Consider the following 19,692-nt stretch of genomic DNA (forward strand, 5'->3'; position numbering starts at 1 on the left):
ATATTTCAGTTCGCAAGCGCTTTCAGCTAAAGTTCCTAACTTTACAATAGTTGAAGTCTGGGAGGAGGACGACGACAACGACATCAACAACGATAAGATTAACGCTTACATCCCGTCAACGACGACGACATTAGAGACGGAGTACAAGCTCGGTTAGGGAATGATAGGGAAAGAAATCGACTGTGCTGTTTCGAAGGTACCATCCCAGTATTTGCCTTAAGTGATGGAAGGAAATCACGGAAAACCTAAATCAGGATGGTCGGATGTGGGTTTGAACCGTTGTCATCCAGAATGTGAGTACAATGTACTTCTGAGGTTTGGGAACGGGTGTATCGTGTGTAACACGTCGTAAAAATCGCCCTTTCTCCCCTCAGATTTAAAAGATTTTGAGTGTCTCTTCTTAAAAAATAAATAAACCCCCTCTTTGTAAAAACTGGGTAATTCTGCGTCTTTGCTGTTGCCTTGTGGTGTGTGTAAATCAAGTATGGTTACATAATAGAATTTAAAGATGATTCCTTGGCCTGACCGTAAATATGCAATCTAGTTTCCCGGAATCCCCTCCCAGAGTATTAACAGCGGTACCCATTCATTCTTCAGGATCCACTTTTGCTATTATTTTGGAACCAGATATAAACAAATATAAAAGAGTAACTTCCTACGATAAACCTCTATCTGACTCTGATTCATGATTGAATTGCTCTAGTGGTCCTACTTTCGTTTCATGTTACTTGTATCAGGGAGACTATGTTAAACGATTCAGTCATAGACACAGTGAGTTCTTGTAGAACAGACAAGACTATTGTGTTCTCGTTGCAGTTCCATTCTAGTGTCAGAATGGGAGTCTTCAACGTGATCATCAATCCTGTTGTCTTTCGAGTCTTGGTACGTGTTTTTCTTCCGTACTATTTTGACATTTCATTGAAACCTTTAACTGCAGCGTACACTGGTCAGAAACAACTCGATAGACGGAAGCGTTGGAGGGTTTAGGCCGAAACCGGTATCTAACTGTTCTTGCAGCGGCTTCTGTATCGACATCACAGACAGAAGTGCCGTCAGAGGAAGTGTACTCTCATTTTCACCTTCGATATTTGCTTTTTTGGTGACACCATGCCCCGACCGCTGTTTGTTGTGGTCCTGGGCAATCAAGCATAGTCTCTAGCGAAAATTTCCCTATACTAGCGGAGCACTGTTCACTGGGTTGGTATTGCCTGCTGTACGATGTGATATTGTTCAGTTATTTTTTCTCATGTATGAATATTTCTTCGTGATACCAGCAATTAAGTTTGGCTTGGAGGTTAGATTCTCGTGGACCTACTGCCGTCCAGGCGACGGATCAAAGGGTTGTTGTGGTATCAGATGCCGGATGTGGCGTATTGAAACTCGGCGAGAATTTTCCAAATGATTTATTTGCTTCCAATATAGTGTTCTGTTCACCTCGGTCTGCATCACAGGGCCCACAATGCTGAGGAAGTATCCCAGCGGCCTGTGCAACACAACGCTGTGTTGTGCCATCCTTGGCCAGCCCGCTTAGTTCTGATGATGTCAGGATGGCGGTGCCAGCAATTGACTCAGCTGCCACCGTCCCCGTTGATTCCGCGGTCTTCCACTGGGGGCTGTAGGCTGGCCCTGCCGATGCTTCTTCCTCGCTGGCATAGGTGAGAACGCGGCAGCAAGGACGGCCCACGCTCCGATGTCCAAATCTGAGGCCCCCGCGTTGGAAGTCTCCGGCGTGTGTAGGGAGCCGAGACAACTGCCCGTGGTAGCGGGCCGAAGAGTGTCCCGCCACTGGCTGGCTGCGGACCTCTCAGAGGGTCGAACCAACGACCTGCTGTTGACTGAGATGCTGCCGCACCATCTGCTGCTGAATGTAGCCAGGCAATGTAACATGCCTCATTCACCTTGCTCGCCGGACTGCAGTATCTTACAGAAAGAACGCAAAATCATGGAATATAAGACCCTGGACCGACTGACCTACACTGAGGCAAAGCGGAAATTTGAACGGCTGCATCCCGTGCGCATGATGGCATCTTATGCCTCAACTGTCACTCCTGTTCCCGTTCCTTTAGCTGCACCACATACAGTCAGCTCTCAGAGTGAGAGGACCTCACCTGCCCCCTTGACGATGGGGGCCGCTTCTCTCACTGTTGCTCCCACACCACCTACCTCGGGAGCAGCACCCTCTCAACCACTGGGGACACCAGTCTCCACTTCTAAGCCATAGAAGTGTAAGTCTTCTTCGGCTTCTCTCGCTTGGAAGGGATCCCTTGGGTCACTCCCTTCCCAGGTTCCTGCCAGCGGCACAGCAGACACCAACCAGTGGCTGAAAGAGCCACAGGTCGCTGGTCGTCGAGCTTCGCGATCGTCTTCGGTCCCGGAGACTGACTCCAATAAGCCCTCTCAACAACGGCAACCAAAGGAACAGCGAGAGAAAACGACACTGAAGACCCGTAAGACCAAGGCATCTGCGGTGGCACCTACTCCACCGCTACCTACAAGCTCAGCGTCTGAGGATGAGGTGGAGATCCTTGCGTCTGCTGAGGACCTTGATCTCGCCAGTCCCTCAGACGCAATAGTTAGCACTTGCCCAGGTGCCCCATCGGAGGCAGCAGGTGACCTAGCGGCGTAATCTGCCTTCCCAGTCCCGTCACGCCTTTATCAGACATGGCCAATACCATCCTCCAGTGGAACTGTATCGGTTTCTTCCACCATATAGCTGAGCTCCGCCAATTTATCAGCCTTCACCCCTTCTTCTGCATTGCACTTCAGGAAACTTGGTTTCCAGCAGTGCGAATATCCGCCCTCCGTGGCTATCGGGGTTATTATAAGAACCGGGCAGCTTATGAAAGGGTGTCTGGTGGTGTCTGCATATATGTCCTTAACTCTCTTCACAGCGTGTCTGTCCCTCTTGATACAGCTTTAGAGGCTGTCGCTGTTCGGGTGTGTGTGGTAGTGACCATTTTCCAATCTTTCTGTCACTGCCACGGCGTCACTCTTCTGGCCGCCGCAGCAGATGGGCTATGAATAAGGCTGACTGGGACTTGTTCTCCTCCATTGCCGCTATTGAGCTCTCTCTAGTGATGACATTGATGCAGTGGTCCTCTCTGTCATCACCAGCATCGTTACTGCCGCAGAATCTGCCATTCCCAGTTCTTCTGGGTCCCCTCGGCGGCGGACTGTGCCTTGGTGGTCGCCTGAGATCGCTGAGGCGATTAAAGATCGCCGGCGGGCGCTCCAGCGTCGCAAGCGACATCCCTCCATAGACCACCTTATCGCCTTCAAACGGCTGCGTGCGCGGGCCCGCCTCCTTATCCGCCAAGGCAAGAAGGAGTGCTGGGAGCGGTATGTGTCCACCATTGGCCTCCATGTCACTCCATCGCAGGTCTGGGCCAAGATTCGACGCGTCTACGGCTATCGGCCACCTGTTAGCGTCCCTGCGCTCTCACTGAATGGAGCAGTTTGTACTGACTCCGACGTCATTGCAAATCGCTTAGCAGAGCATTTTGCTATGAGTTCCGCTTCTGCGAATTACCCCCAGGCCTTCCGCTCCATTAAAGAGCGGATGGAACGTCGGAGCCTTTCGTTTCGCACCAACCACCTAGAATCTTACAATGCTCCATTTAGTGAGTGGGAATTTCGCAGTGCCCTAGCTGCTTGCCCTGATACCGCTCCTGGGCCAGATGGCATCCACTGTCAGATGCTGAAACACCTTTCAGTGGACTGCCAGCGGCGCCTTCTCGCTCTTTACAACCGTCTTTGGGTCGAGGGGGAGTGTCCGTCGCAATGGCGGGAAGGCGTTGTCATCCCCGTTTTGAAACCTGGAAAGAACCCTCTGGAGGTAGACCGCTACCGTCCCATTAGCCTCACCAACGTTCTTTGCAAGTTGCTTGAACGGATGGTGAGCCGGCGCTTGCATTGGGTACTGGAGTCTCGGGGCCTTCTGGCTCCGTCTCGGGGTGGGTTCCGTAAAGGCCGCTCCGCCACCGACAATCTGGTGAGCCTGGAGTCGGCCATCCGTACTGCCTTTGCCCGCCGTCAGCACCTGGTCGCTGTCTTTTTCGACATGCGGAAGGCGTACGATACGACATGGCGTCATCACATCCTTTCTACGCTTCATGGATGGGGTCTTCGGGGTCCTCTGCCGATTTTTATCCGCAATTTTCTGTCGTGTCGTACCTTCCGCGTGCACGTCGCGGCCTCGTATAGTTCCTCCCACGTCCAGGAGAACGGTGTGCCACAGGGTTCTGTTTTAAGTGTCTGTCTGTTTTTAATAGCCATTAACGGGCTTGCTGCGGCCGTGGGAAATTCTGTCTCCGCTTCCCTGTATGCTGACGACTTTTGCCTTTACTACAGCTCTACTGGCATTGCAGCTGTTGAACGTCAGCTACAGGGCGCTATCCGTAAGGCGCAGTCTTGGGCTGTAGCGCATAGGTTTCAGTTTTCGGCTGCCAAGACCCGCGTTATGCATTTCTGCCGGCGCCGAACAGTCCATCCTGAGCCGCGGCTTTATCTTGCTGACGAACTGCTTGCTGTGGTGGAGACCCACATGTGTTTGGGGGTGGTTTTCGATGCCCAGTTGACTTGGCTGCCTCATATCCGGCAGCTCAAACAGGCGTGTTGGCGGCATCTCAATGCTCTGCGATGTTTGAGCCACACCCGCTGGGGCGCCGACCGCTCTACCCTGTTACGGCTCTACCAGGCGTTAATCCAGTCCCGCCTGGATTATGGGAGCCTGGCTTATGGCTCAGCATCCCCATCTGCGTTACGGGTGCTGGACCCAATTCTCCACAGCGGGATACGCCTTGCCACTGGTGCTTTCCGCACCAGCCCTGTGGACAGCTTACTAGTGGAGGCAGGTGTCCCTCCACTGCGGTTCCGACGCCACCAATTACTGGCTGCTAATGCTGCCCATGTTTTTAGCTTGCCCGGGCATCCAAATTACCGTGTGCTGTTCCCACAGTCGGTCGTCCATCTGTCAGAGCGTCGGCCCCGGTCGGGTCGTCCGATCGCCGTACGCGTTAAGGAGCTTCTCTCCGGGCTTGGATTTTTCCCTGTTCCACCTCCTTTCCGGGCCACTTTGCGTACACCCCCATGGTGTTGTCCTCGCCCTTACCTTCGGCTCGACTTGGCACAGGGCCCGAAGGACTCAGTCCCTCCAGAGGCCTTCCGCCGCCGCTTTTCTTCCATCATGGCCACGTATCAGGGCTCTGGAATTGTTTACACTGACAGTTCGATGGTGGCTGGTCGTGTCGGATATGCGCTCACTCCAGGTGACCAGTCCGAACAACGTTCCTTGGCGGCTGGCTGCAGCGTTTACACTGCTGAGCTGGTCGCCATCTTTCGAGCCCTAGAGTATATCCGCTCCTGCTCAGGTGAGTCCTTTGTTATCTGTAGCGACTCCCTGAGCAGTTTACGAGCTCTCGACCAGTGTTTCCCTCGTTCCCGTCTAGTGATGGCTATCCAGGAGTCCCTGTCTACTCTTGACCGTTGTGGCCGCTCTGTGGTCTTTGTTTGGACCCCAGGCCATGTTGGGATCCCCGGGAATGAGAATGTTGACCGCCTGGCGAAAGAGGCCACCAGTCACCCACCTCTGGAGATTGGCCTCCCGGCGACTAATTTGCGGGCACTATTACGCCGCAAAATTTTCGCTTTATGGGACGCTGAATGGCGCAACCTGCCCGTACCGAACAAACTCCGTTGTATCAAGGTGTCGACGACTGTGTGGCGGTCGTCCATTCGGGTCTCCCGCCAGGAGTCTGTTGCCCTCTGCCGGCTGCGCATTGGGCACACTCGGCTGACACACGGCCACTTATTGCGCCGTGAGGACCCACCTCTGTGTCGCTGCGGCTCCGTTTTATCTGTGGTGCACATTTTATTGGAGTGTCCGCTTTTAGCTGTGCTCAGGCAGACGTTCGCACTGCCTGACACGCTCCCTGCCCTTTTACTAGATGACTCTGCCATGGTGGACTTAGTTTTGCGTTTTATTCGGGCAGGGGGTTTTTATAGTTTAATCTGAGTGTTTGTTTTTTAGCGTTGATTCTGGCTTTTAGCCTCTGATTTTAAACTGAGTTTTTAATGTGTTCTTGGTGGTTGGCTTCTCCTCTTTTTTTTTCTCTATGGTCGGCCAACCACCGTCACACTCTGTGTGTTTTACTTTGTTTTGTCTGATCTCTGTCGGCGTCTTTCCTGCTGTTTGTTTTTTATTCTCTTTGGGCGGTTTTAATTTTTTTTGGAAAAAGGGACCGATGACCATCGCAGTCTGGTCCCTTTAATCCCACAAACCAACCAACCAATCTGAGTCCCCTCAGCGGACGACTGTGCCTTGGTGATCGCCTGAGATCGCCAAGGTGATTAAAGATCGCAGGCGGGCGCACCAACGTCACAAGCGGCATCCTTCATTAGAAAACCTCATCACCTTTAAACGTATCCGTGCAGGGGCCCGCCACATCTACTGCCAACACAAGCAGGAGTGCTGGGAACGGCATGTCTCCACCATTGGTCTCCATATCTCTCCATCGCAGGTTTGGGCCAAGATACGGCGCCTCTATGGCTATCGGACCCTTGTCAGCGTCCCTGCTCTCTCACTGAATGGGGCAATTTGTACTGACTCCAACATAATAGCAAGCCGATTAGCAAAAAAATGGCTTTGAGCACTATGGGACTCAACTGCTGTGGTTATCAGTCCCCTAGAACTTAGAACTACTTAATCCTAACTAACCTAAGGACATCACACACATCCATTCCCGAGGCAGGATTCGAACCTGCGACCGTAGCAGTCCCACGGTTCCGGACTGAGCGCCTAGAACCGCGAGACCACCGCGGCCGGCGCCGCTTAGCAGATCATTTTCCTCTCAGTTCCCTTCTGTGAATTACCCACTGGCCTTCCGCTTAAAGAGCGGTTGGAATGTTGGAGCCTTTCATTTCACACTGGCCATCCTGAATCCTACAATATTCCATTCAGTGAGTGGGAGTTCCACAGTGTCCGAGCTGCTTACCCTGATACAGCTCCCAGACCATATCACATCCACTGTCAGATGCTGAAACAGCTTTCAGTGGACTGCCAGCAACCCCTCCTCGACCTTAACAACCATATCTGGATCGAGGGTGAGTTTCCGTCGCAATGGCGGCACAGCGTTGTTTTCCTCGTTTTGAAACCTGGCAAGAACTCATTGGAGGTGGACAGGTATCGTCCCATTAGCCTCACTAATGTTCGCCACACTATGCTCGAACGGATGGTGAGCAGAGCTCCGTCTCAGGGTGGGTTACGTAAAGGCTGCTCTGCTGCCGACAATCTGGTGAGCCTGGAGTCCACCATCCCTACAGCCTTTTCTCGCCGTCAGCACATTGTCGCTCCTTTTTTGACATGCGGAAGGTGTACAATTCGACATGGCGCCATCACATCCTCTCTAGGCTTCATGGTCGGGGTCTTTGGGGTCCACTGCCAATTTACCTACGAAATTTTCTTTCGCATTGTACCTTCCACGTGCACGTCCATGCCTCCCATAGTTCCTCCCGAGTCCAGTAGAACGGGGTCCCACAGGGATCTGTCCTCAGTGTTTGCCTGTTTTTAATTGCAATAAACGTGCTCGCTGTAGCGGCGGGAAATTCTGTCTCCGCTTCCCCGTATGCTGACGACTTCTGCCATTACTATAGCTCTATTGGGATTGCAGCTGCTGAACGTAAGCTGCACAGCGCTACCCGCAAGGCGCAGTCTTGGGCTGTAGTGCATGGCTTTCAGTTTTCGGCAGCCAAGACCTGCGTTTTGTATTTCTGCAGGCGATGCACTGTTCATCCGGAGCCGCTGCTTTACCTTGATGGCGAACTTCTTGCTGTGGTAGAGTCACATAAGTTTTTGGGTGTGGTTTTTGATGCCCGGTTGACTTGGCTGCCCCATATTTGGCAGCTTAAACAGATGTGTTGGCGGCATCTAAATGCTCTGCGTTGCTTGAGCCACACCAGCTGGGGCGCCGAACGATCTACCAGGCGATAATCCCGTCCCATCTGGATTATGGGAGCCTGGCTTATGGCTCAGCAGCCCATTCTGCGTTCCCCCCTGCGGGTCCAGGGTAAGAATAGGCCCGAGGTATTCCTGCCTGTCGTAAGAGGCGACTAAAAAAAGTTTCAACCGTTTCAGCCTTCCATGTGATGGTCCCCCTTGGGGCTTGACCTCCATTTTTCAAAATTCTACTTAAGTATGAGCCTTTTGGTGAAGGACGCCTTACGTGGTGTCTCGCTGGTCCTCAGTGCACTAAGACCTTGGCACTCAGCATTGTAACGGCGTTGTAACCACACCCGGTATTCCTCAAATTGGGCCTAAACGCCTGATGGGTTGCACAAGTTACGCCCATAGTGCGTCCCCATCTGCACCTACGATCATGATGGACTTTCCATGGCACCTGAAATCCAGCACGGTACCCATCCCGTTGTGGTGGGGTCGTCATGTACCCTCTAGGTTGTAGCCCCCTGACAACACAGGGATCATACTGCCGATACCTGAGCTGCACCCTCCCCACGTCGGCCAAGGAGTAGATGCCTGTCTTTTTGGGGCATCAGGAATCCTGGCAACGGTCATCCTGCCAGGTGGCCCTTGCTGAGGCTGGGTGTCGCCCGTGGGGTGAGCCCCTGGTCGGAATGGGTGGTATCGGGGCGGACGTTTCGCAGATGAAACGTCAACATGTATCGGGTCGCTCTGCGGCCGAGTCTTTTAAAAAGAAAGGTACTGTCTCTGGTTCTGATTCTCCTGCCGTTTCCCCCTTGGCCACTCCCTGGAAGGAAGGACAGGCCCGCCGGCTTGGGGCGAAGTACTTCCCCCGCTATTTAGTCTGTTCTCAGACCGATGGGGGGACTTTCGCCACCTCCAAGCCCATGTTCTTTGTCCAGCACAGCGAGGACATCTTTGGGGAAATCGAGGCTCTCAGTAAAATGCGTTCAGGGTCCGCTCTTATAAAGACCACCTCCGCCACACAGTCGGCGGCGCTCCAGGCGTGCGACTGACTAGGGGACATCCCAGTGTCCATTGTCCCACATCTGGCACTGAATAGGACGCAGGGGGTTATTTTTCATCGGGACCTCCTGCTGCAATCTGATGAGGAGCTCAGGGCCAACCTGGAGCGCCGAGGCGTGCATTTCATCCGGCGAGTCCAGCGCGGCCCCAAAGACAATCGCATCCACACCGGGGCCTTTATCATCGCCTTCGAGTGGGACGTTCTCCCGGAGAAGGTAAAGGTGATGTGCTACCGGTGCGACGTGCGCCTTACGTCCCGCCTCCTATGCGCTGCTTTCGGTGTTTGCGGTTTGGGCACAAGTCGTCACAGTGCGAGGCTGAGCCCCTTTGTGGCGATTGTGGACGTCCTCTTCGTGAGAAACATACATGCACCCCACCACCTCGCTGCGTCAATTGTCCTGGCATCTACTCGCCTAGATCTTTAGACTGCGCCACGTATCAGATGGAGAAGAATATTCAAGAATTAAAAACTTTGGATCATCTCTCTTATTCTGAGGCCAGGAAGAAGTATGACCGCCTCCATCCCGTGACGTAGACAACCTCGTTTGCCTCAGTCGTGTCCACTCCTTCCACAGTATCCTCACCCCTATCCTGTCCCCCCTCCACCTCCTCACCCCACCCGGGGTCTATGCCTCCGCCTCCCAAATCCCTCCTTTCCAAATCCTCCTCCCTCGCGGCTCCTGCCCCCTCTGCCCCAGTTGCCACCCCGTCCTCCTCCTCCCCCCCCCCCGCCGCCTGAGAAGCGATCCTCTTCTCAGGCGTCCATCGGGGAAATGTTCCGGACCCCGGCTTCTGAGGTCCGGCGTTCCAAAACGGACCCCGCGCGTGAGGACCTTCTTCGGGTCCAGCCCAACATCCCTGTGGCTCATCGGACTTCCCAGAAGGCCTCCCAGAAGTAGTCTTTATCCCCCTCTCCACCCTGTCGCGTTTCGTCTGACGCTCCATCCGTGAGTCGCTGCTCCCGGCCGTCCTCAGTTTCGCCGGGACGCTCTGCTGCCAGGCGCTCAGCTGGCCTCTCGTCGGCGAATGATGCTGCCCCTCCTACGCAACCCGGGAAAGCGGCCGCAGCTGGCGACGACTCGATGGAACAGGATCCGCCTCCCGCCGGTTGTAGCGTTGTTTCCTCGAAACCTGGCCCTCCGCGGCCGTCGAGGTGACAAGCTCTTCACCCGTTTCGTTCCCCCTTTTTTCTGACTAGCGATGACTTTGTTGCATTGGAACATAAGAGGTATTCGATCTAATCGGCAGGAATTACAACTGCTCCTCCGCCTGCACTGTCCGCTCGTCCTTGGTCTCCAGGAAACCAAGTTGCGCACAACTGACCGTATTGCTTTTACCCACTATACCTCGGAGCGGTCTGACCTCACCCCTGTGGACGGTATTCCAGCTCATGGTGGGGTCATGTTGCTCGTTCGGGACGATGTCTATTACCATCCCATCCCATAGACCACCCAACTCCAAGCAATAGCTGTCCGTATTACTCTTTCTGCCTTTACTTTATCCGTTTGTACCTTCTACACTCCATCATCATCCGCAGTTAGTCGGGCTGACATGATGCACCTGATTGTTCAACTTCCTCCGCCGTTTTTATTGTTTGGCGACTTCAATGCCCATCATCCCCTTTGGGGCTCTCCTGCATCCTGTCAAAGAGGCTCCCTCTTGGCGGATGTCATCAACCATCTCAATCTTGTCTGCCTCAATACTGGCGCCCCAACTTTCCTCTCGGACTCTACTCATACCTACTCCCACTTGGACCTCTCGATCAGTTCTACCACTCTTGCCCGTCGGTTCGAGTGGTATGTCCTTTCTGACACCTATTCGAGCGACCACTTCCCCTGTGTCGTTCGTCTCCTGCACCACACCCCATCCCCGCGTCCTTCGCGCTGGAACATACTGAAAGCTGACTGGGGACTTTACTCCTCCCTGGCGACCTTGCCGGACCACGATTTTCTCAGTTGTGACAGTAAGGTCTAATACCTCACGGCTGTTATCATCAATGCTGCCGAACGTTCCATTCCTCGTACTACTACTTCTTCTTCACGTCGCGTTTACGTCCCCTGGTGGAATGAGGCTTGTAGAGACGCTATCCGTGCTCGACGACGTGCTGTACGCACCTTTCGCCGCCATCCTACGTTTGCGAATTGTATTGGATACAAACGACTACAAGCGCAATGCCGTAGAGTCATCAAAGACAGCAAAAAAGCTAGTTGGGCCTCTTTCACCAGCTCCTTTAACAGTTGTACTCCAACTTCTGTCGTCTGGGGTGGCCTGCGCCGGCTGTCGGGCATTAAGGCCCACTCCTCGGTACCTGGCCTGACTTCAGGTAATGAGGTCCTTGCTGATACTGTGGATGTCTCCAACGCCTTCGGCCGGTTTTTCGCGGAGGTTTCAAGCTCCGCCCATTACCACCCTGCCTTCCTTCCCAGGAAAGAGGCAGAAGAGGTTCGGTGACCTTCCTTCCACTCGCTGAATCTGGAAAATTATAATGCCCCCTTTACTATGCGGGAACTCGAACGTGCACTTGCACTGTCCCGGTCCTCTTCTCCGGGGCCAGATGCCATTCACGTTCAGATGCTGGCCCACCTTTCTCCTTCTTCGTACCTACAATCGCGTCTGAACCGAAGGTCAAGTCCCCATGCTTTGGCGTGACGCCGTCGTTGTTCCTATACCCAAACCTGGGAAGGATAGACGCCTTCCTTCTAGTTACCGCCCCATTTCTCTTACAAGCTGTGTCTGTAAGGTGATGGAGCGCATGGTTAACGCTCGGTTAGTTGGGATTCTTGAATCTCCTACTTACCAGTGTTCAATGCGGCTTTCGTCGCCGCCGCTCCGCTGTTGACCACCTTGCGACCTTGTCGACATTCATCATGAACAACTTTTTGCGAAAGCGCCAAACAGTAGCCATGTTCTTCGATTTGGAGAAGGCTTATGATACCTGTTGGAGAGGAGGTATCCTCCGCACTATGCACAGGTGGGGTCTACGCGGTCGCCTTGCCTTTTTATTGATTCCTTTTTAACAGATCGAAAGTTTAGGGTACGTGTGGGTTCCGTATTGTCCGACGTCTTCCTCCAGGAGACCGGAGTGCCTCAGGGCTCCGTCTTGAGCGTAGCCCTTTTTGCCATCGCGATCAATCCAATTATGGATTGCATTCCACCTAATGTCTCAGGCTCTCTTTTTGTCGATGACTTCGCGATCTACTGCAGTGCCCAGAGAACATGCCTCCTGGAGCGCTGCCTTCAGCGTTGTCTAGACAGCCTATACTCATGGAGTGTGGCAAATGGCTTCCGGTTCTCTGAAGAGAAGGCGGTTTGCATCAAATTTTGGCGATATAAAGCGTTCCTTCCGACATCCTTACAGCTCGGTCCCGTTGTTCTCCCATTCGTCGAAACAACTAAGTTTCTAGGGCTCACACTGGACAGGAAACATTGTTGGTCTCCGCACTTCTCTTATTTGGCTGCCCATTGTACACGTTCCCTTAATGCCCTCAGAGTTCTTAGTGGTTCATCTTGGGGAGCGGATCGCACTGTCCTGCTTCGCTTGTATCGGTCCATAGTCCGATCAAAGCTGGATTATGGGAGTCTCGTCTACTCGTCTGCTCGGCCATCCCTCTTACGCCGTCTCAACTCCATCCCCCATTGGGGGTTACGTCTTGCGACCGGAGCATTCTACACTAGTCTCGTCGAGAGTCTTTATGCTGAAGCTGCCGAATTACAACCCCCCTGCGGGTTCGGGGGTAAGAATAGGCCCGCAGTATTCCTGCCTGTCGTAAGAGGCGAGTAAAAGGAGTCTCCAACGTTTCGGCCTACTGTGATGGTCCCCTCTTGGGTTTGACCTCCTTTTTTCCAAATTTCCGTTGGTAGTGCGTGCCATTTGGGGAAGGACACCTTACGTGGTGTTTTTCTATTGGTCCATCATGCACCACCATCTTGCATGTTACCTATTGTCGTGTGGGGGGGATTACACCCAACATCTTCTGAGTTGTCTCCTTCTCGTCTTGTGCGCAATCCTCTTCTTAGCGCCCACGACAACTATGGACCCTTTCAACACCTAAAATCCAGCACGGTAGCCAGTCCGTTGTGGTGGGGTCGTCATGTACCCTCTTGGTGGAAGCCCCCTGACCACGCAAGGATCGCACTACAGATGCCAGAGCTGTTTCCTCCCCATGCATGCCAAGGAGTATGTGCCCATCTTGTCTGGGGCACGGGGACTCCGGGCAACGGGGTATCGACCAGGTACCCGTTGCTTTGGCTGGGTGGCGCCCTTGGGGAGAGCCCTCGTTTGGAGTAGATGGCATCTGGGTGGATGTGGCGCAATGAAGCGCAATAAATCACACCAAGCTGGTGGTCGCACGGCCACCAGCGTCTCTAAGCGAGGCAGAGTCGACTTTGATGCTGCGCAATATGACCCTCAGACGTTCCCCTCGTTGGCTGCGCCATGGGAGGGACGTAGATCTAATGCCAAACGGGAGCCTTATGTACCACAATACCTTGTCTGCAGCAGGACTGATGGTGACTCCTTTCTTACGACAAAGCCTCTGTTTTTTGTGGAACACCTGGAGGATAAGTTTGGGGAAGTGGCGGGGTTGTCTAAAATGAGGAATGGGACCATCCTCCTCAAGACGTCTTCCCCAGCCCAGTCACGAGCGTTGCTCTTGTGTGATAAGCTGGGTGACGTCCCTGTTACTGTCACTCCCCACAGTAGCTTAAATATGGTCCAGGGGATTATTTACCATCGTGACCTCTTGTTACGATCCGATGACGAGCTGAGAGCCGACTTGGAACGACGTGGTGTACATTTTGTCCATCGTGTACATAGAGGGCCCACGACTAACAGGGTGGCCACCGGTGCCTTTATCTTGGCCTTCGAGGGTGATGTCTTGTCCGAGAAGGTCAAGGTAATGGTTTACCGTTGCGACGTCAGGCCATACGTCCCTCCCCCGATGCCGTGCTTCCAGTGCTGGAAGTTTGGGCATATGTCCTCCCGTTGCCCATCCAGCGCTACATGTCGAGATTGCGGACGCCCCTCTCATCCCGATTCTCCATGTGCGCCTCCACCTGTATGTGTCAACTGTGGGGAGCACCACTCTCCATGCTCGCCAGATTGCCCCGTTCTTCATAAGGAGTGGAAGATAATGGAATTTAAGACCCTGGACCAGCTTACTTATCGAGAGGCAAAACTGAAATTTGAAAGGTTGTGTCCTGCTTCCCATCGCCCATCTTATGCTGCAGCCACTTTATCGTCGCCCTCGCGAGCGACGGTTGTCGCCTCATCTGTGCCGCCTTCAGTGGGCCCTCGGGGCCGTGCATCTCTGTCTGCCCCCCTCGTGACTGGGGGCAAGCCTTCCTCTGTTGCCCCCTTAGCGGTTGGGGGCACACCCTCTTCTGTCGCTCCCCCCACGCTTACTTCGGGGGTGACATCTCCTCCAAAACCGGGGGGCTCGATCCCTCCCCTTCCTTCTCCACCGGCGTTGCCTCTGCCGGTTCCTCTCTCGCGGAAGTGGTCCCTCGGGGCTCTCCCTTCCTCCGTTTCTTCTCCTACCGAGCCGGATGTCAGCCAGTGGCTGAAGGTTCCGCCACCTGCTGGTCGTAGGGCTTCTGCGTCGTCGTCAGCCTCTGATGCTCCTTCAGAGAAGCTCTCCCAGCCCTCTCACCCTAAGGGCCGACGCGAGAAGAAGGAACAGAATGAGTCCAAGAAGAAGGACGTTCCGGCGGTTTCAGTACCGCCTGCTGTACATAGTCCTGGCTCCGGGGATGAGGTGGAGATCCTCGCCTCTGCCGCAGATCTCGCCCTCACGGAACCCTTGGGGGCCTTTCCTATGGACACAGCTGACTCTTCCCCGGTGGCGGCAGTTGGCTCTGAGGCGCCATCTGCCCCTTAGTCGCATTCACGCCCTCCCAGTCCCTTCCTGCTTCCATTCTCCATTGGAACTGCGGCGATTATTTCCGCCACCTGCCTGAGCTCCGGATGCTTCTGAGTGTTTCCCCTGTTCTCTGCATTGCTCTGCAGGAAACTTGGTTTCCTGCAATGCGGACCCCCGCCCTTCGCGGTTATCGGGGATACTATAAGAACCGTGCTGCCTGTCACCGAGCATCAGGTGGGATTTGCCTCTTTGTTCACCACTCTGTCTGTAGCTCGCCAGGACCCCTTCAGACGCCTTTAGAGGCAGTCGCTCCTAGGGTTGAGCTCTCGCCGGCTATTACTGTTTGCTCTGTTTACATTCCTCCGGATGGGGAGCTCCCCAGCCATGTCTTGGCTGCACTGCTGGCACAACTCCCGCCACCATTGCTGCTTCTGGGCGATTTCAATGCCCACAATCCTCTGTGGGGTGGGACTGTCTCCGATGACCGCGGTCGGGCCGTGGAGCATTTGTTGGCTCAGCTCGACCTTAGCCTCTTGAACACCGGTGCTCCCACGCATTTCAGTGTGGCCCATGGCTCGTTCTCGGCCATCGATCTCTCTCTTTGCAGCCCCGGACTTGTCCCATCCCTCCACTGGAGGGTGCATCCTGACCTGTGTCGTAGTGACCATTGTCCCATCTGTTGGTCACTGCCCCAGTGTCATTCTTCTGGGCGCCTGCCCCGCTGGGCTCTCCACAGGGCTGACTGGCCGAGTTTTACTTCCGCTGCAACCATCGAGTCTCCCCCACAGAGTGACATTGACGAGGTGGTCCGTGTCTTAACCACATCAATCATTTCGGCGGCCGAGGCTGCCATCCCCCGCTCTTCTGGACTCCCTCGGAGGAAGGCTGTACCCTGGTGGTCGCCGGAGATTGCTGAGGCTATTTGCGACCGTAGGCGGGCTCTCCAGCGTCATAGGCGGCACCAGTCTCTCGAGACCCTCATTGCCTTTAAGAGGCTCCGTGCCTTGGCCCGTCGTCTTATTGCACGGCGTAAGTAGGAGTGCTGGGAGAGGTACGTCTCATCCCTGGGCTCCCGTGTCTCCCCCTCGCTCGTGTGGCCCCGGATCCGGCGGATTTATGGATACCAGACCCCTATGGGTGTCCCTGGGATCTCCCTGGGCTTCGCTGTCTGCAAGGACGCTGCCGCCATTGCTGAACACCTTGCTGAGCACTTTGCTAAGAGCTCTGCGACTGCAACTTATCCCCCCCGCCTATCGCTCTCTCAGGGAGCAGGCCGAGCAGACGCCATTATCATTACACACGCGTCGTTCTGAAAAATACAATGCTCCTTTCAGCGAGAGGGAATTCCTCGCTGCCCTCGCCGATTGCCCTGATACAGCACCAGGACCAGATTGCATCCATGCACAGATGCTGAAGCATCTCTCCAGGGACTGCCAGCAACACGTCCTCACCATCTTTAACCGCATTTGGAGCGAGGGCGTGTTCCCGTCGCAATGGCGAGAGGGTGTTATTGTCCCCATCTTGAAGCGCGGTGCGGACCCACTGGCGGTGGACAACTATCGTCCCATTACCCTCACCAACATTTTGTGCAAATTGCTCGAACGTATGGTGGGGCGGCGTTTGTGTTGGGTCCTTGGGTCGCTCGGTCTCCTCGCTCCATCCCAGGGTGGTTCCGTCGGGGCCAGTCTGCAGCGGACAATTTGGTGCGGCTGGAATCTGCTATCCGTACGGTCTTTGCCCGACGTCAGCACCTCGTTGCTGTCTGTTTTGATCTGCGGAAGGTGTATGACACCACATGGAGGAATCGCATCCTTGCTACGTTGCATGAGTGGGGTCTTCGTGGTCAGCTCCCAGCTATTCTTCAAACCTTTTTATTGCGCCGCTCTATCCGGGTGCAAGTGGGTGCCGCCTCTAGTTCCTCTTTTATACAGGAAAATGGGGTCCCGCAGCGCTCGGTGTTGAGTGTCTCCTTATTTCTAGTGGCCATTAATGGTCTGGCTGCAGCCATGGGGTCGTCGGTGTCTCCTTCTCTGTATGCCGACGACTTCTGCATCTCTTTTGGCTCCACGACTACGGGAGTCGCCGAACGCAGGCTGCAAGTAGCCATTCGCAAGGCAGCATCATGGGCTCTGACTCATGGTTTTCAGTTCTCTGCAGCCACGACTCGAGTTATGCACTTCTGCAGGCGTCGGACGGTCCACCCTCATCCTGAACTGTACCTCGACGGGCACCTGCTTCGAGTGGTGGACACTTGCCGCTTCTTAGGACTCGTGTTTGATGCCCGGCTCACATGGGTTCCTCATATTACTCAGCTGAAGCAAAAGTGCTGGCGGCACCTCGACGCCCTCCGCTGCCTCAGCCACACATCTTGGGGTGCGGATCGCTGCATGCTGTGGCGATTGTACAGAGCCCTTGTGCAGTCCAGGGTTGATTATGTGAGCCTGGCCTATGGGTCTGCATCACCCTCAGTGTTGACGTTGTTAGACCCCATACACCACTGTGGGGTTCGGCTTGCAACTGGCGCTTTTCGTAAAAGCCCCGTGGATAGTCTACTGGTGGAGGCCGGGGTTCCCCCGCTGCGGATTCGCCGCCATCGCCTGCTCGCCGACTATGCTATCCACGTGCATTGCTCGCCGGGCCATCCCAATCGTCGCCTGCTTTTCCCTGCCATGGTGCTCCATCTGCCCGAACGGCGACCTCGGTCTTGGCTTTCCATAGCTGTCCGCGTCCAGTCCCTGCTGTCGGAACTGGGATTATTCCCTCTTCTGCCTCCCTTCCGGGTCTGTGCACCTACGCCTCCCTGGTGTTTGCTCCGGCCGTCCATCCGTCTGGACTTGGCACAGGGACCCAAGGACTCGGTTCCGCCTGTGGCCCTCCGTCGCCGTTTTCTTGCGCTCCTCGCCTCATTTCCGGGCTGTGAGACTGTCTACACTGATGGTTCCCTGGTTGATGGTCGTACTGCCTACGCTTTTGCTCACGCTGCCCACGTTGAACAGCGCTCCTTACCGGCTGGCTGCAGTATTTTTACTGCAGAGCTGGTGGCCATATTGGGCGCTCTTGAGCATATGCGTTCCTGCTGAGGTAGGTCCATCGTCATCTGCAGTGACTCCCTGAGCAGCCTCCAGGCCATCGACCGCTGCTATCCCTCTTCTCCCCAGGTGTCCTCTATTTGGGAGTCTGTTTCCACCATTACCCACTCTGGAAGTTCGGTGGTCTATCTTTGGACCCCAGGTCACGTTGGCATCCCGGGGAACGAACGTGTCGACAGGCTGGCCAAAGGGGCGATCGACGCCCCAGCTTTGGAGATCGGCCTCCCAGCTCGAGATCAGCAGTTGGTGTTGCGCCGTAAGGTGCTTGCGATGTGGGCTGCTGAGTGGCGTGGCCGGACATCCCCGAATAAACTGCGGGCTGTTAAGGCGACGACCGATGTGTGGCGCTCCTCCCTGCGGGCTTCTCGCAGGGACTCTGTAATCCTGTGTCGGCTGCGCATCGGTAATACCTACCTGACGCACGGCCATCTTTTACGTCAGGAGGATCCCCCCCTGTGTTGGTGTGGGTCCCGGCTGATGGTCGCCCACATTTTGTTGGAGTCTCCCCGACTGCGCACCCTCCGTCAATCTTTTAATCTCCCGGACACTTTGCCTTTGGTTTTATGTGACGATGCCTCCATGGCTGACGATGTTTTAAATTTTATCTGTGGTAGTCCTTTTTATGGTTCCATTTAGGGAGGTCCTGCACCTTTCCCTTTCTGTGTCTCTTGTCCTCGTGTCATATTTGGTAGCAGATTTTAGTGTGTCGTCGGCTGGTTGACTCTTTCCCTTATTTTTTTTTGTTCTCGTGGTCAGTCAACCAGTTTCCGGCCATCTTCTTTTCTTCTGTTTCTTTCTGTATGGTGTTTGTCTGTACTCTTCTTGTCTGTAGTGTTCGTTGCTGCATTTGTGTTCTTTTAGTGCCTGGGGGGGAGTCTCCTTCCCCTTGGGGTTTTACCTGCTTCGTGACTCTGTCTCGCCTGTTTCTTTTTGGAATGGGGGACTGATGACCTTAGCTGTTTAGTCCCCCTTAAACATCCCCACAACCACCACCACCACCACCGAATTATCATTGACCTACCGGCGCGACGTACTGCTTTGTCGGTATGCCTGCTGGCTGTTGTCAATGTCCGACCACCCCTCTTATCAGTCCTTCTTCGCCGATTCTCTCGACCGTCAGTATGGGTTGTATGTGTCTGCCCTGCTGCCCCCTGGAGTCCGCTTTCGTCGCCTGCTTCGACAATTGGATTTTCCCTCCCTACCACCTTCAGAGAGGGTGAGAGCCCCACACCACCGTGGCTCCAGGCTCCGGTTCATATTTATCTCGAGCTCAGCTCGCTCCCGAAGGAGGGTTCTCTGGCTGCAGTGTATTGCTCACGGTTTGTCGAACTTCGAGCGCGACTTGCTAGTCACACCTTTATTTACACTGATGGCTCCAAAACTGACGATGATGTCGGCTGTGCCTTTGTCGTCGGGGCCGGCACCTTTAAATACCGGCTCCTCGACCAGTGTTCCAGCTTTACGGACGGGCTTTTTGCTCTCCATCAGGCCGTTCAGTATGCCCGCCGCCACCGCCACCGCCATTCATCGTATGTACTCTGCTCCGATTCACTCAGTGCTCTTCAGAGCCTTGGAGCTCCATATCCGGTCCATCCCTTGGTACAACCGATCCAGCAGTCCCTCCATTCTTCTGCTGCTGATGGCTCTCCTGTCAGCTTTCTGTGGGTTTCCGGCCATGTAGGAGTGCCTGGGAATGAGGCTGCTGATGCTGCGGCCAAGGCTGCAGTCCTCCTGCCTCGGC

This window comes from Schistocerca nitens, chromosome 2, assembly GCF_023898315.1.
Source record: "Schistocerca nitens isolate TAMUIC-IGC-003100 chromosome 2, iqSchNite1.1, whole genome shotgun sequence".
NCBI lineage: Eukaryota > Metazoa > Arthropoda > Insecta > Orthoptera > Acrididae > Schistocerca > Schistocerca nitens.